Below are 25,377 nucleotides of genomic sequence, written 5' to 3'. Positions count from 1 at the left end.
TGCTTTAGCAGGAAGCTGGGGTCAGAAGGCAGAGCTAGATATTGAACCCTGGCCCTCCAATATGGGACACAGCTGTCTTAAGCAGCATCTTAACTGCAAGGCCAACTTGTCCCAGTTCTGTATTTTAAATAAATGTGAGGTCGGTAATTCATTGTTGTTGTCTTTTTCTTTAATTGCTCATAGGTATGTGTTCAAAACAAATGAATTCAAGGGTGATTTCATATGGCATTCTTTTATTAATTATGCATGCTTATTAATTTGACCAGACAGCATTAATGTCTGTTGATTAGACAGATTTCAAAATAGGTTTTCTTGTACACCAGAAAAGTAAATTCAAGTTTCTTTAATGAAACAAGAATCAGGGCCGGCGCCACGGCTCACTAGGCTAATCCTCCGCCTAGCGGCGCTGGCACACCGGGTTCTAGTCCCGGTCGGGGCGCCGGATTCTGTCCCGGTTGCCCCTCTTCCAGGCCAGCCCTCTGCTGTGGCCAGGGAGTGCAGTGGAGGATGGCCCAGGTGCTTGGGCCCTGCACCCCATGGGAGACCAGGAAAAGCACCTGGCTCCTGGCTCCTGCCATCGGATCAGCGCGGTGCGCCGGCCGCAGCGCGCCGGCCGCGGCGGCCATTGGAGGGTGAACCAACGGTAAAGGAAGACCTTTCTCTCTGTCTCTCTCTCTCACTGTCCACTCTGCCTGTCAAAAAAAAAAAAAAAAACGAAACAAGAATCCAAAATATTTAATTTCAGTTTTGTCATTGTTAAAGGGAATGAGGAGAGCAGAAGAGACTGTTTTTATTTTTTTACTTTGAAAGAAAGCAATCTATATAAACAGCAAAAAAGCCCAGGCTGTCTGGGATAACACTAAATGTAAGTCCAGGTTTTAGGATGTGATGTGCATCAATGAATGTCACCTGTCCTGTGGCAGTCAGAGATTTGCGTGCCAGTTGATGGTGCTGTTACCATATTTATTTCTTAGGATCTTTACAGTAGAAGCCCTAGGATTCAAATAACTCAAGGACTTGAAATTCAGGATTGAGAATTAAATGATTTTCTTGGCTGTTGCATAGTTCCGAGCTGTGCTGGAATATGAATCTAGATTCTTGCCTTTCAAGTTCATTGATTCTTTCCATTAAAAACCACACTACTTCCCTAATTGTTTTGTAAATGAAACTTTTACAAACTTCTGGAAGGCAGAGAGACAGAGACAGACAGACCTTCTGTCTGCTGATTTATTCCCCCAAATGCCTGTTACAGCTGCAGCTGGGCCAGGGTGAAACCAAGAGCCAGAAACTCAGTCTAGGTCTCTCAGATGGGTGGCAGGAACCCAAGTACTAGAGCTTTCATCTGGTACCTCCCAAAGTGCGTGTTGCTGGGAAGCTGGAATGGGGAGCCAAGCTGGGGACTCTGAACCCAGGCGTTCATGGGATGCAGGTGTCACATGCAGCATCTTAACTGCTGCACTAAATGCCTGCCCTCAAATGAACCAATTTCAGTGGTTGCTATTAGTCAATCAAATTGATACATACTGAATCTGGAAAAAATAATAATTGAGCTTCAGTGAATATGTAAATATTTTTAAAGTCTCTGATAAGTCGACGTATTGTTAAACAATTAGATGGAAAATTAAAATTTCAGCATAGGCACATTTATGAGTGTTATTGATTGAATTTGGGTTGACTTGCCTTAAATCTGAGTGTAAATATGTATATTTTGTGTATTAATTCATTGTCTTTGCTCCTAGTGAAAAATTAGAAACATTCTTTACCCAAATTAGCTTTTAAGTTGAAGCTACTTTATTCAATATCTTTATCTTCTTGCCGGTATTAGTTTGGTGTTAAAATCATACTGAGCACTTGAGAGATGCCAGCGTTTGTGTATGGAAAGTAATCTGCACACTCAGATAGATCTTCTTTATTATTCTTTTTTTTTGGCAAGTGTGCTTATGTGTGAAGGTGAGAATCAGTGGCTTGGTTATAATCTTTCCAGAAGCTGAAATAATAAGGAAAAATATTTTTGTGGTACTGTTAAGTGGAAATGGTAGGACTCAACTTCATACAGCTGATTTAAAAACTTGTATTTTAGTCAGAATATTCTTGGAAATAAATAAACCACAATAGTATGTTCAGATAGTAAAACTATGCATGGCTGTCACTGCTGACTTTTCTGTATTTTCAACATTTTCGCTAGAAAACACTTTTTGTATTAAAAATATTAAACCCATGGGGAGAAAAATACATAAATATTTATCTTTATGGATTCTTTGAGGGGCATTTAATGTCATGTTAATTTTTTGAGCTTAAAAGAACCTGCTAAGCAGAAAGATACTGGCGCAGTCTTACTGTTTAAGCATTGCTGTATACTTAAAACTTATTCTTCAGTAATTGGAGTTAACTTCCTTTTTTTTTTTTTTTTTTTAAAGATTTATTTATTTACTTGAAAGAGCTACACAGAGAGAGAAGGAGAGGCAGAGAGAGAGAGAGGTCTTCCATCCATTGGTTTACTCCCCACTTGGCTGCAATGGTCAGAGCTGCGCTGATCCAAAGCCAGGAGCCAGGAGTTTCTTCTGGGTCTCCCACTTGGGTGCAGGGGCCCAAACACTTGGGCCATCTTTCACTACTTTCCTAGGCCATAGCAGAGAGCCAGATCAGAAGTGGAGCAGCTGGGACTCGAACTGGTGCCCATATGGGATGCCAGCACTGCAGGCGGCGGTTTTATCTGCTATGCCACAGTGCCGGCTCCTAACTTCCTATTAAAAACACAAAACTTCTTCATAATTCATTTTAAGTGCTATTCTGCTTTATTGTACTAATTCATTTGATACTCATGACAGTCCTGTGATATGGTAGTGATTAGTATCACTCTTTCATAAAAGAGGAAGCTAAAGCTTACAAAGCTTAGTAATTTTCCAAAGGTGACATAGCTAATAAGCAGTGCAGCCAAGACTGAATTAGTCGAGCACCAGCTTTACATGGTGCAGTAGTAACCTAGATTTTGCATTATGTAATCAAAGCGGTGGCAGAGGAAAATAGACTGTGCTTAATGCAAGATTTTATTTACAAGCTAAATATTAAATGCACACATTCTGATTGTATTTTTTACACATCACATAAAAATGGCCAAACTGAGTATCATTAAATCTAGAGCCTGGCCGGCGCCGCGGCTCAATAGGCTAATCCTCCGCCTAGCGGCGCCGGCACACTGGGTTCTAGTCCCGGTCGGGGCGCCGGATTCTGTCCCGGTTGCCCCTCTTCCAGGCCAGCCCTCTGCTGTGGCCAGGGAGTGCAGTGGAGGATGGCCCAGGTGCTTGGGCCCTGCACCCCATGGGAGACCAGGAAAAGCACCTGGCTCCTGGCTCCTGCCATCGGATCAGCGCGGTGCGCCGGCCGCAGCGCGCCGGCCGCGGCGGCCATTGGAGGGTGAACCAACGGTAAAGGAAGACCTTTCTCTCTGTCTCTCTCTCTCACTGTCCACTCTGCCTGTCAAAAAAAAAAAAAAAAAAAAAAAAAAAAAAAAAAAAAAGTAGCTGCTACTGCTAATAGAGTTTGGCAATTGTTCTGAAAAATGGAGTAGCTGAGTGATTCACTAATGACTTTTCACGTATCCTACTTCAAACAGGAAGTCAAATATAAAATAACCTGATCAAGAAGAAAATAAGCATTTTATTGATCATGTGTATTCTAACTAGCAATTTTGCTATTTCTCTATTCTTTTCCAGACACCATGTATAATTACTACTTCAGCAGAGCAGTAAATGCCTACTGTTTATTTATTTATGTAAATAAATTATGTAAATACATTTTAAAATAGAAAAGTTTCATGACCTTCAGAGATTATTGAACATTTAATTAAACTGTTTTATGGCTCATGTATTTCTGTAGAAACTCCTTTCTTTGATTCCTTAAAAACTGCATCCCTGTCACCTAGCAGAAAGGCAAACAGACCTTCGTAAGTTCTTGTGGGAAATGGGAATATTGGTGTTGAGAACACCCTCATAAATGTCTGTTGCATCAGTGAGGGAGTGCTAAGCATCCCTCTAGCACAGTAACATGTCTCCTCCTCATTTATTTGTTCCTCACTATGATTGTGAAAGTCTTTTAGATGAGGGTAACTGTTCTCATTTTATGGAGATTAATGTGTAGACAGGAAGATGGTGAGAGGTGGTGTATGTAGAGTAACCCAGGTTCCATGTAGCTCTTCTGACTCCAAGTCCATTGTTCCTGTGTGGATATATACAACACAAGCAAATGTTGTAATTATGCAACACTCCAAGGATAGGCATTGATTATCTTGTGTAATAAAATTAAACTATGTGAGTACCACCTTATTTCAAAATTCATCTAACCAGAGAGTATTTATTGAATCCTGACTACTTAGAAAACATGGTGTTGTTCGTTGCTCTGGATTAAAGTACCCCTTATCTTTAGGAAGTTTATAATGTAGTTGAGATCAACATATAAATTACAGACCAAAGCCATGTTTAATTTGTATGTGGGACATGTAAGTATTCTTTGAGTGCCCCAAAACTATGTCTCCTGTTACAGGCTGGGCATCTTATAAATATTTATTGAGTGAATGAGCCTAAATCAGGTGAATTGGTTAGAGGGGAGGGACTTTTAGAGGAGGTGAGACTTGGGACAAAGCCTTGTAAGGCAGCCAGAATTGAGACAGCCACAGAAAGGTGATGCTGGAGAGTGTGGCCTTACAGGCAAGAGGCGTAGCTTGACAGAAGAGGTGAGAATGAGCAAGGCCTGTACCAGGCGTTAGGTAGAGCAGCTCAGCCTGAGGGAACCATGTGTCCGAAGTAGAGGAAGCAGAACCCTGGGCCTGGTTGTGAGCCTGTGAAGGTGAGGAGCCTGGGAGTGATGTGACCAAAGTGATCCGTTTCCTAGGAGGCTAATACTTCTGGGCTGGGTTAGGGTATGTGATTTTTAGCTTTACTAAAAATTGTCAACTTACTCTTCAGTTTCCATTGCAGCCTGAAATAAAGGAAAACAGGTTAACGTTTACTATTATAGGTTAACATTGGTGGCATAAGACTTTTTTTGAACACTTGATTTGGAAAAAAAAAAAAAGAGTTGTTTATTTATTTGAAGGACAGATTTGAGGGGAGGTCTTCCATCTGCTGGTTCACTCCCCAGATGGCTGCAACAGCCGAGACTGGGCCAGGTTGGAGCCAGGAGCCAGAAACTTAATCTGGGTCTCCCATGTGGGTGGCAGGGGCCCAAACACTTGAGTCATCTTCTGCTGCTTTTCCCAGGCCATTTGTAGGGCGTTGAATTGGAACTGGATCCCAGCTGGGATGTGAACTGACACCCATATGGGATGCCAGTGTTGCAGACAGCTCCACTTGTGATGCCACAACACTGGTCCTAGAAACTTAACAACAGCAGGAACTGAGTCAGGCGTGGAGCAAGGACTCCAACTTTCACTGTTGGTTTCTCAAGCAGTGTCTTAACCACTAGACCAAATGCTTTTCCCTTGATTTTTAGAACAAAGGGAAAATGCTAAAACTAGTGGTAGAAACAAGGCTTTCTTTTTTAAAAAAGGATCAGCTCATATATATAAAAATGAGTATTTTGCTTGCTCACTGCTTCACTTCCCGCAAGATAAAAGAAACTGAATCTGTTGGATCAAATGAAATTGCAGCAGCTTTCTTAAGCCTTCTTTCCTCCTCCCAATTTCAACACCAACTGGTTTTGTTTTTTTTTTTTTTTTTTTTTTAAGCAAGATAGCACCTGTAGTTACCTGCCCAAAGCTTGTATAAACTGATTTAAAAGCTGGTATTATGGCACTGCAAGGTAAACTTAGGACATCCTCATCCCATCAGAATGCCGCTTCTGCTTCAGATCCAGCTTCCTGCTAATATGCCTAGGAGGCAACAGATGATGTCTCAAGTGCTTGAGTCCTTGACACCCCCGTGGGAGACTCAGATGCAGTTCCTGGCTCCTGGTTTCTGCCTGGCCCAGACCCTTCTGTTGAGGGCATTTGGAGAGTGAACCAGTGAGTAGAAGATCTTTCTCCTGCCCTGCCCTCCTAGCCCTGCCTTTCAAATAAATAAAAATGAACTATTTTGTAGAAGCTGCATGTTCTGCTCCCTGAAAGAGCATGGTTTGCCTGGCAGCACAGGCCCTGGTGCCTTTGTCCTCCTCCTGTAGCAGTCCTGGCCATGTCTCTGTTTGGGCTCTGATTCAAGGGGCTGCAATAAGAGTAACACTGATTTCCTTTTCCCACATCAGGAACCAATTATCACTACTTTGCCTGTCCTTTCTCCTCCGCGTAAAAGTACGTTAAAGTGTAAAGGTTTAAAAAGTCCATATGGTACTCCTGTAGGACCAGAGGATTGGGCATATTAATTACTCTGTGTCTGTCCCTAAGCATTAAGGTTACATGAAAGTTAATATGGTATATATCGTAGTGATTAAAGAGCCAAGTCAGACCCTGCGTTTGAAATCAAGCTCTGACATTTACTATAAAATGGGGGATAATATAAACATCTGCTTCCTAGGGTTGTTATTAAATAAGATGTGTGTAAAGTGCTTAACACTAGGCTTAGCACTTACTAAACCCTCAATAAATATTAGCTGTTCTTAAAATTAATTTGAAGCTTTGGTATTTAGAAAGTATTACAGCATAAAGTGTTTGCTAATTTCTTTACTATATTTTTTTCATATTATCTGCTGTATGTACTGAAGCTTTCAGTTTACAAAATGAAGACTCGGGGTTTGTCTGCCGTGTTCTGCCATTGTATTTATTATTTGCTATGTCCTTCCTTTTCCTTCTTTGCTGGAACATGTACGTGATTTTATCCTTTCTGCATTTTTTCTGTAAAAGCCTCTTACTGTGTAAACAAGGGACGGGGTCAGCTGTGAAGATTCACCTTTTATATGAGTTGCTGTCTTATCTTCACCATCACCTGTGCAGGGACTCAGAAGGTGTGGAATTTCCCATAAAATACCTGCTTTGTTCACTTACCAGTTCATGTTTCAGTAATTATAGAGATTCTCCACCTTTTTGGTAAACTCTTTGTAAATATTTTTAGTTGTTAGTCATTTTTTAGATCTTGCCTTTTTTTTTTTAAAGGAATAGATTTCCTAATACTGTAAGTTATGCTTTAAAAGAAAATACTGACAGCCTTTGGTATCTTAAATGGGAGATGGATAGCAGTGCACTGTTCAGTAATTTTTAGTTGACTGTGTAATTGCACTACTGATACTTACCACCTGAAGCTGACCAGTTAGACTTCAGATTTGTTCATTATAATGTTCCAAGCAAATGGTTGGGTGCATGCCTAGCTTTGCACCAAGCACAGGCGGGTCCTTCATCCTCATTAAACTCTGTTGATTCAGAAAACTCATTTGGTAGGCCCAGCGCTGTGGCATAGCAGGCGGTGCCAGCCTTCCATCTGGGCACTGGTTCTAGTCCCAGCTGCTCCTTTTCCAGTCCAACTCTCTGCCTATGGCCTGGGAAAGCAGTGGAAGATGGCCCAAGTTCTTGGGCCCCTGCACCTTGTGGGAGACCTGGAAGAAGCTCCTGGCTCCTGACTTTGGATTGGCTCAGCTCCAGCCGTTGTGACCATTTGGGGGAGTGAGCCAGCTTTATCTTATATGAGAGCTTTATCTCTCTGTCTTTAACTCTACTTCTCAAATAAATAAATAAGTAAATATATCTTTTAAAAAATCATCTGGCAGTATAAGAAATAGTACTGTAGAAATGTTAAGACTCATTTCTGGTCTTAGCATGTGTTTGCATATCGACAGTATCTAAGCTACTAGACAGTTAACCTTTGATTTTGTTCTAGATAATTTTGTTAAGGAGGGGAGGATTACAGTTCTGACTCTATTTCCTGGTAAAGGTGTTGAGTACAAAAGGGTTGAGTTATAGGAGTTGTCTCCTCAGGTTGTCTTCACACTTTATATTTGACTCATGCCTCTGACTAATAAACTTGTGTTTAACACCAAACCAGGGACCTAATGCAGTGAATTTGTTCATTATTCAGTCATTTTAATTTCTCTTTGCATATGGCCTAGTGATTCCCAATCAGAGAACTTTTTGGTTTATGTATTTACTTGAAAGACAGTTACAGAGAGGCAGAGACAGAGAGAGGTCTTCCATCTGCTGGTTCACTCCCCAATTGACCGTAAGAGCCAGAGATGATGGGTGGATCCAAAGCCAGGAGCCAGGAGTTTCCTCCATGTCCCCCTCACAGGTGCAGGGGCCTAAGGACTTGGGCCATCTTCTACTGCTTTCCCAGGCCATAGCAGAGAGCTGGATCAGAAGTGGAGCCACCAGGACTCAAACCGATGCCTGTATGGGATGCCAGCACTGCAGGCGGCAGCTTTACTTGCTACACCATAGCACCAGCCCCAGAGAGATTTTATATGAGAGATCTTTCTTCAGTGATAAGGCACAGAGGATGACAATAAAAGTGAGTGTCAGGACTGAGGGCTTCATTGAGTGCTTGTTCTTAGATAGTCATGGCTTTGGTATATGTTTTAGACTCTGAAGTTTGCGGGTCCAAGACGCTTAAGGTCTATTCCTAATTTTATGTATTTAATTCATTGTAAAATGTTATGTACAAAATTAGCTTATAATCATATCTTCCTCTAAATTGTACAAAGTTAATTTTTCTCACATGTCATTTAGGAATAGTTAATTCTCCTCTATGAAACTCTTTAAGGTTTTCTGGAATAGAATATTGAAGTAAAACGAAGTAATGACTGCCATCAAATTTAAGTTTACTCTATATAGCAGCATGTCATAAGGAGCCCTATAGGGCTGCAGGGAATATCAAGATGAGTATATAGACTGACAGCAAAGAGCCGATAGTCACCATGTGGGTCCTCATTCATGTTATGATATACCTGGGGTAAAACAAACGCATGGATGAGAATGACTGTCGTATAACAAGAACAGTTTTTTACTTTTGGGTCCTTTCTTCCCAGTACATTGCCTGGCACACATTTATAGATTAACTGGTAGATGCTATCTGCAGAGACTGATGGCTTTTGAGAACTGAGGAAAGACCTCACTTGTATGAGGGGCTGAGAGAAGACTTCGTGAGTGAGTGGCCATTGAGATAATAAAGCTTTCAGGCTCAGTTGGAAACTAGAACCTAAAGATCTTGGTTTGAGATTGGATTTGACTATTGAGAAAGACCATGAAGGAAAATTTGCTGGGTGACTGGTAAAGTGAGAAGTAGCAGATTTGGGATGTAGGGGGTTCTGGAGAAAGGTGGGGGTTTGGGTTCTGGACACATCAGGGCAACACGAGAGGTTAATGGTTGGGCACTGGAGTTAAGGTGCTGTCTTGAAGCTGAAAGTGTAAATTGGGCCTCCTGGACGTAGGCATTATCCTTGAAATGCAGCAGCAGATGAGATTACCGAGAGTGGCTTGGCAGTGAGAAGCGGTGAGGCTATCATTGAAGAAATGGCTGTATTTTGAGGGAACATGGTGGCGTTTGATGGCAGGGAGAGCCGGACTTGGCACAGATCAGGGAGGTCAGAGGAGCAGGACAGTGCAGTCATGGAAGCCAAAGGAAGCGTTATAAAACGGGTTCTGAGTGAGGCCAGCTTGTGGAAAATGAGGGAAGGGTGAACAAGGATGGTCTCTCTGGTTCTCAAGAGCACCAGTGTCCCTCTGGCATATTTGGAAAGGTGAGGAACAGTCTTGGCTGTCACAGTAATTGGAGGCTTGCTGTGTGGCTGAAGGTCTTGTAAAGAACCAAGTCCCTAATGCCCTACCTCAAGTGCCCGCAGCCTGACTTCTTTAATCCTTCTGCATGCTGCTTTTTGTCCCTTGAACTTATCACTGTCTTATATACTATGTGTTTTATTTACTTATCTTGTTTATTGTCTCTCTTAACCATTAGGTCAGCCAGGAGGGCAGAGATTTTTATATGATTGGTTCACTGCTATATGCTACGCCATGAACAGTGTCCAGCCCTCATGAATAAGTGTATGGAAATTATATGACTTGAATATCTGTTCAAGATAGAGCAGTACCCTGGCAAGTGGTACAAAATGTGTTTCATTTTGAAAAATTATAATAGCATAATGTGTCTTTGCTGCCATTTTTTGCTTTAGTTTATTAAATGTGTTTAGCCTGTTGTATTAGAGTAGGATGACTTAAAAGAATGGGACTCCTTTATCACATAGTTGGCCATGTTTAAAGGGGAAAGTATTCAAAACAAAAATAGTTGCACTGCTTCTTCCTGATTTGACCCAGATCGTCTTGAATTTCCCATGTATAGCAGTGGAGTAGCTACCTTTGGTCCACTTGCGGGTTAAGATCCATGCACAGCTCTGGGTGTCTCTGAAAAACTGTTCTATCACTTGCAAACCTGCTTCCTTTCCCTGCCCCTCTGTTCTACTCTCTGATCTCTCGGAATGGTTGAGAATATGATTTGAGTAGAAACCTGGGCAGAAGCAGCAGAATTAGGATTGTGAGTAGCTGCCCAGTCTACGAGACTTTAGACAGAAACAGAGATCTTCTGTCTGCTGGTTCACTCCCCATATGCCAGCAACAGACAGGGCTGGGCTGGGCCAGGCCAAAGCCAGGAGCCTAGGACTCAATCTGGCCTTTCACATGTGTGGCAGCAACCTAAGTATCTGGACCATCATCTGCTGCCTCCCAGGGTACACGCTAGTAGGAAGCTGGATCAGAAGCGGAGTAGCTGGGTCTCAAATCAGGCACTCTGATATGGGATGCGGATGTCCTAAGCAGCGACTGAGCCACTGCGTGATGCACATGCCCCTAACAAAGCATTTTTGTTTAAAAAAAAAAAAAAAAAAAACTTCAAGATCATATCTCTAATTGTGCTCCTCAGTTCACTCCAGTGTGAAGAACTGTGGAGTTTATTGCATCACTGAGGATTTGGCTGGATCTTTATTCATGTCTAAAACAGGCCCGGGATGGGGGAGTAGCCTATTCACATCAACTGATTCCACTTCGACTCAAGGAGCCAGCTTGTCCCACAGATCTGCTGAGTGTGGGACATCCTCTTTCCACTAGCAGAGACTACCCCAGATTTTTTCTGCCACCCCAACTCTCCCCCATTTCCTACTCTCACCCTGGTGCTTGATGGCAAGCAGGCTTCATAGTGGTGCCAACTCCTATTGATTATAGTGATTGCCTGGAGTGCTGTGTTGAGGAGAATTGAGAGGCCACATACAGGCTCAGAAGTGCTTAATTAGCATCGTCGGCTGTGCAACGGAAGAGGCGGTAACGGCAGCCATGTGTGCCATGCACTTGGTGAACTTGACACATCCCATGATAGGATTCAGCCTCGAGAGGCTCAGAGTCTCATTTTGTGTCGATGTATTTTTGTCTTTGAATTAATATATCCTATTGTTTATTCCACAGAAAAACAGAAATAAATTAGGAATCATCCATTAGCTTGGTGTATATAACCGTCACCCATGTGTGCTTTTCATTGCTTGTTTGAGAAAACTCTCTAAATTATTCTTAGATCCCTCACTTCTAGATTAAGTAAATTGTTCTCTAAGCTTTTTATTTATTTATTTGACAGGTAGAGTTATAGACAGTGAGAGACAGAGACAGAGAGAAGGGTTCTTCTTCCGTTGGTTCACTCCCCAAATGGCCACCATGGCAGGCACTGTGCTGATCCGAAGCCAGGAGCCAGGTGCTTCCTTTTGGTCTCCCATGCGGGTGCAGGGCCCAAGCACTTGGGCCATCCTCCACTGCTTTCCGGGCCACAGCAGGGAGCTGTACTGGAAGAGGAGCAACCGGGACTAGAACTGGCGCCTATATGGGATGCCAGCGCCACAGGAGGAGGATTAACCAAGTGAGCCACGGCACCAGCCCCCTCTAAGCTTTTTGTGAGTTCTTTTTTTGCTTTGTTGATACACGGTTCTGATCTCCTGTTTTGTAAATCTGCTAGAAAAAGTTCCGAAGTAATTCCATTTCTTGAACTACTGATAAATTAACATGAGTCACTTGAAACCTTGGGCACACAGCAGGTGGCTCTAACAGACTTGGAGGTTGTAGTCATTGTAGAGCAGTCATGTGTATCCCAAATGGCTATAACTGCCAGAGCTGGGCCGATCCAAAGCCAGGAGCCAGGAGCTTCCTCCAGGTCTCCCATGCGGGTGCAGGAGCCCAAGGACTTGAGCCATCTTCTCCTGCTTTCCCAGGCCATAGCAGAGAGCTGGATCAGAAGTAGAGCATCCAGGACTTGAACCAGTGGCCATATGGGATGCCAGTACTGAAGGCTGCAGCTTGACCTGCTACGCCACAGCACTGGCCCCTCTGCCCATTTTTAAATCAAAATCTTTGTTTTATGCTGTTGCATTGTAGGAGTTATCTATATATTCTGGAAATTAATTGTATATCAAATATGTGATTTGTAAGTATTTTCTCCTATCCCATGGGAGATTATCACTCCATTGATTGTCTTCTTTGCTGCACAAAGGTATTTTTGTTGATGGAATCCAGTCTCTGTGTTCTTTTGTTGTTTGTGCTTTTAGTGTCATATCCAAGAAACCGTTACCATATTCATTGTTGTGAAGATTGTACCCCATGCTTTCTTATAAGAGTTTCAAGTTTTTAACTCTTTGAATTATTTTGAGTTAATGTTTGTATATAGAAGATAAAGATCCAACATCTTTTTTGGGGTATACATATGGATAACTGGTTTTCCCAATGCCATTTGTTGCAAAGACTGTCCTTTCACAGTTGAATGGTGTGCACACCCTTGTCAGAGATCATTTGACCATATATGTGAGTTTATTTCTGGACTGTATTTGATTATAAAGCAGTTTTTAAAGTTAAGTCTATATAGTCTCACCACTTCCCATGGATATGATTGCTGTAGCTTCCCAGTCTCCATAATTCAAGGATCATTTCTGCTATGGCATTTCTGACCATCTTTATAACTTTTGCTTGCTTTTCTGTTTATTCTCTTTGATTATGAGTCCTTTAGGTTAGATACTTTGTTCTTACATGCCATTGAAACTGAATAAGTGTGTATTGAATGAAACTAACCTGGAGCTAAAAAAGAAGGAAAAACTACGAAATATAAAAAAAAGTTTTCCATTATTGCCAAAAGTCTCTGTAACTTACAAGATTTTTTTTAAACTTTTATTTAATGAATATAAATTTCCAAAGTACAGCTTATGGGTTATAATGGCTCCCCCCCCATAACTTCCCTCCCACCCGCAACCCTCCCCTTTCCCGCTCCCTCTCCCCTTCCATTCACATCAAGATTCATTTTCAATTCTCTTTATATACAGAAGATCAGTTTAGCATATATTAAGTAAAGGTTTCAACAGTTTGCACCCACATAGAAACACAAAGTGAAAAATACTGTTTGAATACTAGTTAGAGCATTAAATCACACTGTACAGCACATTAAGGACAGAGATCCTACATGAGGAATAAGTGCACAGTGACTCCTGTTGTTGACTTAACAAATTGACACTCTTGTTTATGGCATCAGTAATCACCCTAGGCTCTTGTCATGAGTTGCCAAGGCTATGGAAGCCTTTTGAGTTCACCGACTCTGATCATATTTAGACAAGGTCATAGTCAAAGTGGAAGTTCTCTCCTCCCTTCAGAGAAAGGTACCTACTTCTTTGATGACCTTGTAACTTACAAGATTTTAAGGAAAAATTTCTATTTATCCACTAATGATGTTTACCCTCTTCTCTCATACTTGCTCTTATGATTGCAATTATTACCACCTTCTTCATAATACAGGTAAATAATTTTAACAATATTTTGAGAGAAAAGAGAGAATAAGAAGCAAGCAAAAGACAGTGAGGGGAAGGTGAAAGAAATTAGCCTCATTCAAAAGGCATTTTTCAAGTGACACTGGAAGCTAATCAGAATTGGCTCAGGGTGCTAAGAAGCAGTGATACACTGAGAGAGGTGCAGTCTTACTAACATAAAACACATGTTCCTTCACGCCTTTGTCACAAGTGCGTCTTGTGCTTGTGGAAACTTGGAATAGATGAATAATTAATGATTTGCCCCAGAATATAGCATCTCTACAAAGAGTAGCTCTTTTTTTTTTTTTTTTTTTCTTTTTCTGAACAGGTAGAGTTAGAGAGAGACAGAGAGAAAGGTCTTCCTTCCGTTGGTTCACCCACCAAATGGCTGCTATGGCCGGCGCTGCACCGATCCGAAGCCAGGAGCCAGGTGCTTCCTCCTGGTTTCCCATGCAGGTGCAGGGCCCAAGCACTTGGGCCATCCTCCACTGCCTTCCCGGGCCACAGCAGAGAGCTGGACTGGAAGAGGAGCAACTGGGACAGAATCTGGTGCCCATATAGGATGCCGGTGCCGCAGGTGGAGGATTAATCAAGTGAGCCACTGCGCCAGCCCCCAAAGAGTAGCTTTTTATCTTTGACGGTTCCAGTTGTATGGCCAAGTTTGTGAATAAATGAAAGCTTTTTAGTCTGATCTTTGTTGAAACAGGTTGTCAAGAATAGACCTAGAAGCCTTACTATCCATGACCTGTGCAGTGTCTTTAGGATGTAGTAGGACCGGCGGGCAGATTCTTGTAGTGTTCTGGTGTGTGTGATTGTCACACTCTCTGGCTCTATCTGGGAGAAGTTAATATTTAGGAGAACTAGAAAACAGCCACGTCAGAAGAGCTAATCTTCTTAATTCAGAGAGGTAAGGGTGGCAAGAAGGTGTGTAAAGCCATAGCCATCCACCATCAAAAAATATGCTGGGAGAGGCATTTGGCCTCATGGTTAAGAGGTCCATATTACACCATGGTGCTTGGTTTTAAGTCCTGAATCTGGCTTCTAATTTCTGGTTCCTGCTTCCTGTGAGTTCCCTCCTGGTCACTGGAGACATTTGGGCGGGAAGCAACAAATGGGAGTGGGGGGAGTGCAGTGCTCTCCATCTCTTTGAGGGAATAATGCTAATCTCCAAGGGCTGGATTCATCCATGAATCAAATTCTTGTGGTATATAATTATCTCTGTGAGCCTTCGGCATTTTTGGAAGCCCAAGATGTGTAAGGTGTAAACCCTGAAAGACCACCAGGGTTCTCATTACTTCTGGCTCACAGATCACCTAAGGATTTCAGCTTTAACCTACTGACTTCAAAGAATGAAGGAACTTTTCAGAGCTGACTTAGTTGAGAGCAGTTTACATATGCACTCATTGGGAAGAGCCTGCCACTGTAGTTTGCAGCCTCTGCAATCCTTGGATGCAGTACAAATGCTGAGATGGAACTGTAGTATGCTATTTGTGTATTATTTCATTTCTCGAAGTGGGAACTTGGCAGAGCAGTGTTTAGAAGTCTTTGCACTCTGTAGTGCTTCTCCCCAGCCCTCTCTGTGTGGGTATAATCTACAGCAGTAGTATCATAGACAGTACTGCTGTTTGCATAAGCCTTTTATTGGAAATAACCCAACAAAATAGTGCTCGTTGCTAGCTAAGCACCGTTGGGCCTTCTCTAAGGCTCATTTTCCTACCCATGAAAAGAATAAAAATTCTAGTTAGTGTTAGGTGAATGATAACCATAAGCAGGATATTTAAAGATAAGCCTTTTCCTCTACCTCTGACTGACTTCCTGAGGGAGGAGGTCAGGGGCCCTAGTAACATAATTTTAGGCAGATTCATGCCTATTGGAAACAGCAAGTTCAAATGAGCATTGTGACCTTTTTAATCATGTAAGTAAATATGTGGCCATAGTGTATAAAGAAATCTTTGTAGATTAAAGAGTTGCTACTTTTTGGTGCAGTACTCAATTTTTATCAAATTTATCAAAATTTATAAATTTATCAAATTTTATCAAATTTTATCAAATTATCAAAATTTATCAAATTTTATCAAATTTTATCAAATTTTATCAAAATTGGTGGTACTCAATTTTTATTTGGACATTCGCATCACAGAAATTCAGAAAAGTACAATAAATTCCCATGTGCCCGCCACTGGATTCAGAACTTACTGACATTTTACCATGTTTTTAAATGTTGGAAACATTACTAAATGGAAATGACCTGTGGTTTCATCTGCCTCAATATTGTGTGTAGTCTTCTTTCTTCTACTCTTTCCTTATAATGCACAGATTGTTTATTCTTTTTGCTGAAAATCATATCAGACTAAGAGCTAATAGTAACCATCATTAATTGATGATCTCTTATGCCAAGCACTGGACTGTTTTACATATAACTTAGAGAATCTTCATAATAATAATGCAGTGTAAGCGCCCTACCTTCCCATTTGCAGATAAGGTATCTAAGACTCAGGTGAAGTAAGTTGCTCAGGCCTCCTACATGCTATGTCCATACATGGGTTCAAACTAAAGTCTGGCTCTGAGGCTGTATGCACTTTCGTCCCTATCAGGGGGCCTCTTTGAAAACTTTTTTTCTTTTTCTTTTTTTTTTTTTTTGAGATTGCCACATAATTACACCTTTCTAAGGGGAAAAAAAAAACACACCAGTACATAAATTATGACCACATATTCAAGGAGCAACACTAGGTTAGATGCTGACCAGGATGCTGAGGGATATTAAGCAATCTTATGCCTCTGATAAACTCAGCTTATCAACCCACATGGTCGGATAAGGCTCACACTGCTCATCTCTTTGAAAGCCATTTGTGTCTATGACATATCATTCAGTGAGGTAGAAATCTATCCTGTTTCCAGTTGTGGAGATTATGCAGGACGGGCACACTAAGGGATGGAGAATCTTTCAGAACCTCCTTGGAATTCTGTTTACCATAAGCTCCCAACTGGAAAGAACTCAAATGTTCATTAACAGGAGAATGGAAAACAAACTGTGGTATAATTCACACAGTGGAATACCCTGGTGATAAAAAGGAACAAGTTATTAATACACACAGTTACAAGAATGAATCTCAAAAGCTTTGTGCACAAAGAAGCTAGGACAACAGAAGCCTGAACTGTGAGGATAGCATTTACTTGAAGTTCTAGAGAAAGCACAACTGATCTGTGACCATCTTAGTTGCTGGCTAGGATGAGGAGGTGGCGATTGCCTGAGAACCGGCAGAAGAGCGCTTTGCGGAGTGATGCAAGTGTTCTGCGTCTTGATAGCAGTGTGGATGACATAGTGCTTTCATTTGTCTCTGCTCATGAACTTTACTCTGAAGATCTGCATATTGCACCGAATGCAGATTGTGCTTCAGTTTTTAAAACCTAAGCGTTACTCTATGAGTCCTTGCTTTACCTCTCTTCAGACTTTTGGATTGAGGAATGAGCTTCAATTATTTATAACCACCATCGTAAAATGTTAAAGCTAAAAACAACTTTACAAATTATCTAGTCTAATTTCCTTGTAAACACTACAGCCATGGTAGAGACAAAAGTTGAAAATTGCTGATGATAAAATCTGCTGTAGCCACCTTCTGCACTCAGGAGAGTTAGGCAGAAACTTTTCCCATTGTACGTGCCACCAGAAAACATGATGGAGGGACAGATTTGCTAACAGCAGTACATCTTGAAGTGTATGCACAGAATCCAGATTGAGACATTTTACTAGATATGTCTAGCAAGAAACACTTTCTTACTGCGATTGAGCTGATCACGGGAGCACAGCATTTTGCTGCTGCCCATGCTCTGGCTGCAACATAATTTGTAAAAGCTCCATTTCACTTAATAAAGGACACATGTTGTTAATGGTAGAATGTCTGTGACCTCACTCTCTCTCTATGGAAGAGATCTATAAGGTCACCAAGGATTTCATGACCTTATGTTCAGAGAAAGGACACATTTGGATAGACAGATGTCATAAATTCCCCCTGCAATTTTTAGAAAGTTTTCTTGCTTATTGCATTGATTTCATAGGATACCTTGGTTGATTATTGATTTTAGACCTCAAGTGCATAATGAAAATATTTAGGTGGCTGTTAAAGTCATTATGACTTTAAAGATTCTTTAACAATTAGCTTAGTTATCTTGAAAAGTATGGGGATTGGTGCTGTGTTGTAGCGGCTTAAGCCTCTGCCAGCAGTGCCGGCATCCCTGATGGCACTGGTTAGAGTCCTAGCTGCTCTACTTCTGATCCAGCTCCCTGCTAATGTGTCTGGGAAAGCTGTGGAAGATGGCCCAAGTGCATGGGCCCCTGCAACCACATGGGAGACCTGGAAGAAGATCATGGTTTCGGATTGGCCCAGCTCCTGCCATTGCAACCATTTGGGTAGTGAACCAGTGGATAGAAGATTTACCCCTCCCTCGATCCTTCTTTCTGTAATTCTTCCTTTCAAATAAATAAATATCTTCTTAAAATATCAATGTAAAAAAATTCTGAATTGTGCTTTGGCTTTTTATTATGAGGTATGGCCATGTGCTGGTATTGTTTAAAATGTTTTTTAAAGATATATTTATTTGAGAGGCTGAGTTACAGAGAGAATGACACAGGGAGGTCTTCCCTCTGCTGGTTCACTCCCCAGATGGCTGCAATGGCTGGAGCTGGGCTGATCCGAAGTCAGAAGCCAGGAGCTTCTTCTGAGTCTCCCATGTGGGTACAGGGACCCAAGCACTTGGGCCATCTTTCACTGCTTTCCCAGGCCATAAGCAGAGACCTGGTTGGAAAAAAGAGCAGCTGGGACACAAACCGGGGCCCATATGGGATGGTGGCGCCCCAGGTGGAGGCTTAGCCTCCCATGCCACAGGGTCAGCCCCTGTGCAGGTATTTTGAATTTTAAAATTTAACCTGAAACATTTTGTTTTCTGATTTAATTTCTCTGCTCAGGTCCTTCTGAGAGAGAGCAGATGTTCCCTGATACTCTCCTAGCTACTCATTTCAGAGTCTGTTGCTTCTTAAGGTGTCTTCCGGAGTGGCTAGGGTTCCTTTGAGTGATGTAAAGAGAATTAGTAAACACCTTCTCCATCCCCCCCTGAGTCATCTGTCTGTTTAACCACTGTTAGGTAGTTAATATAATCAGGGAAAACTGAAAGTTTCGGAATTAGAATTATCAGATTCGTTAAGTTCTGAGAAGTTAGAGCTTTTTGTGTATATAACTTTTGTCTATCTTCTGTTTAGTTGTATCTGTAAGAGTTCTTGATCTTTCTGTATTAAAGAATATGATTTTGACTTGGTTTACGTATGAATAATGCAGTTAGGTAGGATGATTCTGTGAGGTCTTGATCTCCTGATATTGAATTAATTTTTTTAAAAATATTTCCTCACCAAAGGACAAGTGCTGTTTGAGATATCCAAAGCAGTCAGATTCGTAGAAACAGAAAGTAGAATGGTGGTTGCCAGCGGCTGTGGGGAGGAGGAAATGGGGAGTTGTTCAGTGGGTAGAGAGTTTCGGTTTTGCACAATGAAAAAGTTCAGGAGATCTGTTGCACAACAGTGTGAATGCCCTTAACACTGCTTAACTATACACTTGAAAAGAGTTGACGTTGTAAATGTTGGGTGTGCATCCCCACCATCAAAAGCAAGAAATACATATTAAAAATCTGCCTACTGTATTTTCAATTTTTGTGCTGAGGAAACCAGTTACAGCCAAGAAATGTGGAATGCAGTTTAATTACCATCTTGACTCCTCTTTTAATCTCATTGTGTGCAGTGTTTCTCCCACCAAGCGTTGCATGTCAGCATGGTTCTTTTCCCAGGCAGCTCCTCACCTTGCCTGTCCCTCCGCCTTTGATGACCCTGCACTTCCCCAGATTGCTTGCTTGGTGGATTAAAAAACAAAACCATAACAAAAGATGAAGTAGGCATCTAATGTAATCTGCCATTTCGTTGTCTCATGTTTCCACCTGTTACTTAAGGACATCCAAAAAAAAAAAAAAAATGATGGAGACACTGCTGTGTGTCAGGTGGCATGCTGCTGCTTCCAAATGTGTGTGTTGAGAGTTGATCATGTGTCAGAAATAGATCAGGCTAACCACACCCAAAGGACCTTTTGATCATTATTTTTTAAGATTGTTTTGGCCATGGGGGTATTTTTCTTCTTGGAACAACTTCCAAATTACTTAATGAGAACACATTCCTAATAAGTACATTTTGATGTTAAAAAGTATGCTTGCGTGTGTTTTACTACTGTGGGGAATTAATTTCCAACGTGTGGATGGCTTTAATGCCTCCAAAGTGTTCATTATGTGAGATTTATATCACTGGGGGCAAAGCTCAAGACAATACATATTTCCTTCTAACTGTCCCACTTTGTGTTACTGCTCATAGCAAGTGCTCACTGCCAGGGTGCTGCGAAAGAGTGCTTGTTCTGAGCAGCTGTTTCCAGCAGCAGATCTCAAGTTGTATTTTCATTTCAGGGTATACCTTTTTATTGGTGATGAGCTTTCCAAGGAGAGTAAATAATTTTCGGCATGCATATGTGAGAGCATGTGTGCATTGCTTATGCATGTGTGTGTATGTGTGAGAAAATGAGAGTCTGAGAGAGAGAGAGAGAGGAAAAAGACATCCCCTTAATAGCAGGAGGGGGTAGAGGCTTACTCAGTGTATTATCATAAAGCTCTGCTAATGTAGCTTCTGAGTCATGTGACTGCAGAAAAGGCTATTATCTCAATGAAAAGGAAACCAGTTTTTAGAGCAAGCAATAGAATAGAAGCAGGAAGAATTTTCGAGTGTTCCACCATGCTGGATTGTCAAAGGGGGATCTGTCTGATCAGCAGCTAAAAAAGGATTTGTGTGGCTAGTTTGTCAGCTATCGTTAGAAACAAACGGCAGAGGCGAGAAGCGGCGGGGCGCTCAGCATGTGTTTAGGTTTACATCAAGACATAATGTGGGTTTGGGTTAATAGAGGAGATTTATCTCTGAGGCAATAAATGTATTGCTAATTGTGGGGCTTTTTTGTTTTGTTGTGAAGAGTGATGTATGGTATTTGTGTTTCCACCCCTGGTGAAGATCCAGAGAAGCCGCTGAGCTCTGATTTGAACTGCAGAGGCTGTGGACAATTACAAGGTGTGTTTCCGAAGTGCCCTGACTTAATATTTGGTAATGTTCTTGGAATTCCGTGTGCTTGTGGATTGGATGTGCGTGCGCATTGTTGAAGGGAGGACTGAGCGTGACAAACAGGCAGTGACAGTGTTCTCAGGAATAGACAGATACAGTGTGACCCAAATTGATTGCTGGTCCTTATTTCTTTTGTGTTTATTTAGTACTTAAAGATTACTTGCTGTTTCTCTCTGTGGTCAAGTGCTGTGTCAGGATTGTTGTTAGGAAATAATTTTGGTAGGCATTTTCTAAAATTCAGGAAAAGAATCTTAATCCTTAAGCAACTAAATCTTAGTTATTAAGGAATAAGTATAACTAAGCTTAATATTTCTGTTTGTGTGGTTTTACTGTTTTGTTTTTTAGCTTGAAAGGGAGCTCTGTGGTGAATGTGGAATCATTTAATTTTTAACTAGGTGATAACTAAAGCTTTCCTTTTGGGTTTCAGATCTTGATTAATTTCTTTTTTTTGAATGGTGGGAGATATATATATTTATATAACCTGATTTATTTATATATAGGTACTCTGATTTATCCTTATGCCACTGTATAGAGAAATAATTGAAATAACATTGAATTACTCTTCAGACTGTACTTGCCCACTTTTGTTCATGCTAATGCTATTAATTCTCTGAGCAGCCTGTACCTTTCTGTTAACCTTGGATGGTGTTGTACTTAAAAATCTCTGACTTCCAAAGATTATCATGAGCTTGATGTGGAAAGGGTTAACTATTACACAGTGCACCTGAGAAATAAATTTGTTAATGTTTTTCATTTAACTTCTAGAGCAGATATGCTCAACTTGAGATAGATTTTGAAACTAAACTGTATTGTATAAAGTTCCCTTGGAAATTGACATTGGAGGACATAATATCTACCAGGCTATTTGTGCAGTGTGTAGACATTTTAACAAAAAATGAATTCATGTGATTTTTTACAGTAAGGACAATGAGAGCAGCTCAAATAGAATTTTAAATTATGCAAATACAGGAGACTCTTGTTCCTTATAATGTCTACAGACCACATGTTAGTATAATATAGTTTAATCATTAGTCTTATTAAATAGGCTTTTCTTCACCAAAAAAAAAACAACAACAACAAAAAAAAAACTAAAAAAAAAAAACTTGACACCTTCGTTTAGTGCATCTACAAAAAAAACAAAAACAGAGACCTTGTTTCAAATAAGTAGTTAATGAACAATGACTTTATTGTTCCACAATTAAAAAAAAAAAACTGTAGTACTATCACACATTCTTTAAGTAGTCTGTAGATAGGATTACATACAGGGTTCAGCCCCAAAGGTACTGTCATCATATATTAAATATTTTTTGCTAATAAAATTTTCCAGGCTGAAGTGTTTGGACTCTCTTGGTTTTCCTTTTCAATTGTATTTTATTGCCTTATCTAAAATCTTCAACTGGCTCAAGGATTTTGGAATAATTCAAGGTGTTTCATCGATTATCTACTATTACTTTAAGACTCTGCGAAACATTTTAGGAAAACAAAGGCAAATATGGTATTCCATCCAAGAAGGTCACTTACAACAGCTATTGAAATTCAACCACAATAAATGTCGTTATGCTGAATCTTATGTGAATTTTAAGTGTATGGGAGGAATTTTGTGTGGAACTTCTAGCGCTAGGGGTACTTTCCTGATGACTTTTGTGAATGACTTTCCTCACAAGAAGGTTTGGATGACAGTTTTTTTTTTTTAAAGATTTATTTATTTATTTGAAAGGCAGAGTTACACAGTGGAGGAGAGGCAAAGAGAGAGAGAGAGAGAGAGGACTTCCATCCCCTGGTTCACTCCCCAATTGGCTGCAATAGCTGGAGCTGCGCCAATCTGAAGCCAGGAGCCAGGAGCTTCTTCTGGGTCTCTCATGCAAGTCCTTGGGCCATCTGCTTTCCCAGGCCATAGCAAAGAGCTGAATCAGAAGTGGAGCAGCTGAGACTCGAACCAGCGCCCAAATGGGATGCCAGCATTGCAGGCGGTGGCTTTACCCACTGCGCCACAGCACAGGCCCCCAGATGACAGTTTTAACTGTCTGCATCTGTGCAGCTTCACACTTTCTTTGCATCATAACAAATACATTTGTTCCGTTTATTGTCTCCTAAAACTAGAATTGTTTTCCTACCCGATGATGTTGCTAATCTCTAAGCGACCTCAAGTATTAGTCCTTTACCGTTTGCAAATACTCTCATAAACGCATTTGTATACTGTGCTGTCTCAAAATGTTTTTGGAGGTAAAGGAATGATGAAGCACCCCAATCTTATTCTTGTAGTTAGAAGACCCACATTTTGACATCTGGGTAGTGTCTTAACAAGCCAGGTGAAGAGCTTGCAGATCCTGGAATCAGAATTCCAGCCACAATAATTAACCGCAAATAATATAATCGGGTCTGATCTTGTCAGGCCGAGGGGATTTGTTTCCTGGCATGGTTTTTAATTTGAAGGAAAGATGGGGTACGAAAGGGTAGAATTAAAAGTGAGTGTTCACTTTGTAAAACTCAATGAAGTATGTTTGTAGGGCCGTTTTGTTGTTTGAGAAAGAGTTGGGGAAGATATAGGCAGATCTGGGTCTTAGACAGCTGAATTGTCTGAAAGCCAAGGGGATATAAAATACACAAGTGAACAAGTCTGTGTAGCAGGCAGCAAGTCTCTCCAGTGTACCTTCACCGGTTTGCTCTACAAAAGATCACTCTGCGATGCTGAGAAGGGTGTGGGATCATTTCTCTCTCAGGTTCTGCAGTCCTTGACATTAAGAGGTAAGACTTGGCATTTTCTGGTGTTTGTTTTAGTTGTAGCAATTCTGTTTTCCCCCGAAGTTCATAGTTAACCTGTGGGGTTAATGCTTGTAATGTTAATCACTAATATTGTATAACATAAACATGTTTGATTTATTTTCATTTTAGTGATAACTTAGTTGTTACTACTATAATCTTAACTCTGAAGGAATTGTTTCTGTTTAAAGAAAAAAAAACAAAGTGAAGCAATGAGTTGAGTTAGAAGCTAGATGTTTGGTTTCATCATTTCAGATGCCAAATCAAAATAGTAAATTAATTGGCTATAGTAAAGGATCATAAAAGCACACTGTGAGATTAAGGTTTAAAATGTATATTTTGTCTGTAAGCCCTTCAGTCAGAATGAATAATAAATTTTATGTTGAAACCTCATCAGATTTGAACTTTATAAAAAAGTTGTTAATTGGCCTTTCCCTATTTTGTTTTATATGTGACTATGTCTATTTTTTGTTTTTGCATTTTCTCGTTAAACATAACATTTTAACGGCTTTCCTTGTACTTTTTTTTTTTTTTTTTTTTTATGAAGAAAAATGGCACTAGCAAGACAACAGTGGTTTTCACGGTTTTCCTAACCATGAGGTGAATTTTTACACAGAGCTTTCTATGTGCCAGACGCTGTTCTGTGGACCTTAGATGGATTCGTTCCTATGGTCCTCGCGGTGATACTGGTCCTGCTGTCACGTATCATTCTCAGAGAGGGCTGGGGGAAGCCGAGACCTAGAAGGCAGAGGTACAGCAACTGCCCAGGCTCCCCAGCTAATCAACATGGAGTACAGCAGGATTCAGACCCAGTTGGTTGGCCTCTGGAGTCCAGGCTCCAGATTGCTGTGTAACCTGGATTCAGCTGGTGTTGCTGATTTATTCTGGCATGAGGATGGACTGAACACAGGGACGAGGATAAAACTGTTAAGGTCGAGGTGACTATTGTATTTTACCGTTTGTAGTTTTGATAAACTAGTGTTTTCCTTTCAAATATGTTAAGACTAGAACATTATTTACAGAGTGTTTTTTCTGCATTGAAAAGAAACATCTATGCGTAAAAAACCAGCTCACACTTCACTCAGAAGCCCTCGCTGGGAGGGCGAGCCCGGGTGTGGGGAGCAGGACTGTTCTGGGGGTGGACCGTGCGTGTCCCTGAGATGAGTGGGGGAGGCGAGCTCTGCACTGGGGCAGCCGGGAATCTGTGCATTACCTCTTCTCTTCTCTTAGCGGCTTGCTTCTTTTTCTCTTGGCAAGTGAAGAGCTGGCTGCTTTCAGGGCCCTTAACTCACTGCATCACTATGTATGATGGCACATTCAGGTGTAAGAAACCACAGACAATCCCAATTAAGATCCCGGTTTACATAGGCTGAGAACACCCCTGGAATGTAACCACTGGCTTCAGATTTGCTGTTAATCATTTCTTATCCACGTAAATTCTCTGGAGATGAGCTCTTTTCTGTCTAGTCTCTCAGGTGGGGAATTCCTTGTACTTTGTCATACTTTAATGATTTATGGTCTGTTTGCTACCAGGTGGTATCCTTCATGGTAGACAAGATTTTATTCCATGCAGTCTTGTCATTCAGTCCTTAGGAATGGGTAGATATTCAAATGTGGTTTTAGCTGATAGGAGCCTACTGTATGTTGGCTTCTTTCTTTTTAGGAGATTGATTCATCGATCGATTGATTGATTTGAAAGA

At 41.0% G+C, this 25,377-nt stretch overlaps 1 protein-coding gene across 19 annotated transcripts in view; it reads left to right on the top strand.

Annotated features, from left to right (window-relative positions):
- NCOA2 (nuclear receptor coactivator 2) overlaps positions 1-25,377 on the top strand; it is a 299,416-nt gene that overhangs the window by 131,935 nt on the left and 142,104 nt on the right. For 6 of the 19 annotated variants that reach the window (XM_070075149.1, XM_008255625.4, XM_070075154.1 and 3 more), the window contains exon 3: positions 20,810-20,866. The exons of 12 other annotated variants lie outside the window; for them this stretch is intronic. The gene's annotated coding sequence lies outside the window, so the exon portion shown is untranslated. Of the gene's footprint in view, positions 1-20,771; positions 20,867-25,377 lie in introns of all 19 variants that reach the window. One more of the 19 variants, XM_051844544.2, reaches the window with a different exon arrangement.

Source organism: Oryctolagus cuniculus, chromosome 6, assembly GCF_964237555.1.
Source record: "Oryctolagus cuniculus chromosome 6, mOryCun1.1, whole genome shotgun sequence".
NCBI lineage: Eukaryota > Metazoa > Chordata > Mammalia > Lagomorpha > Leporidae > Oryctolagus > Oryctolagus cuniculus.
The sequence above is the reverse complement of the archived record's forward strand: the minus strand, read 5'-3'. Positions and strand labels throughout refer to the sequence as shown.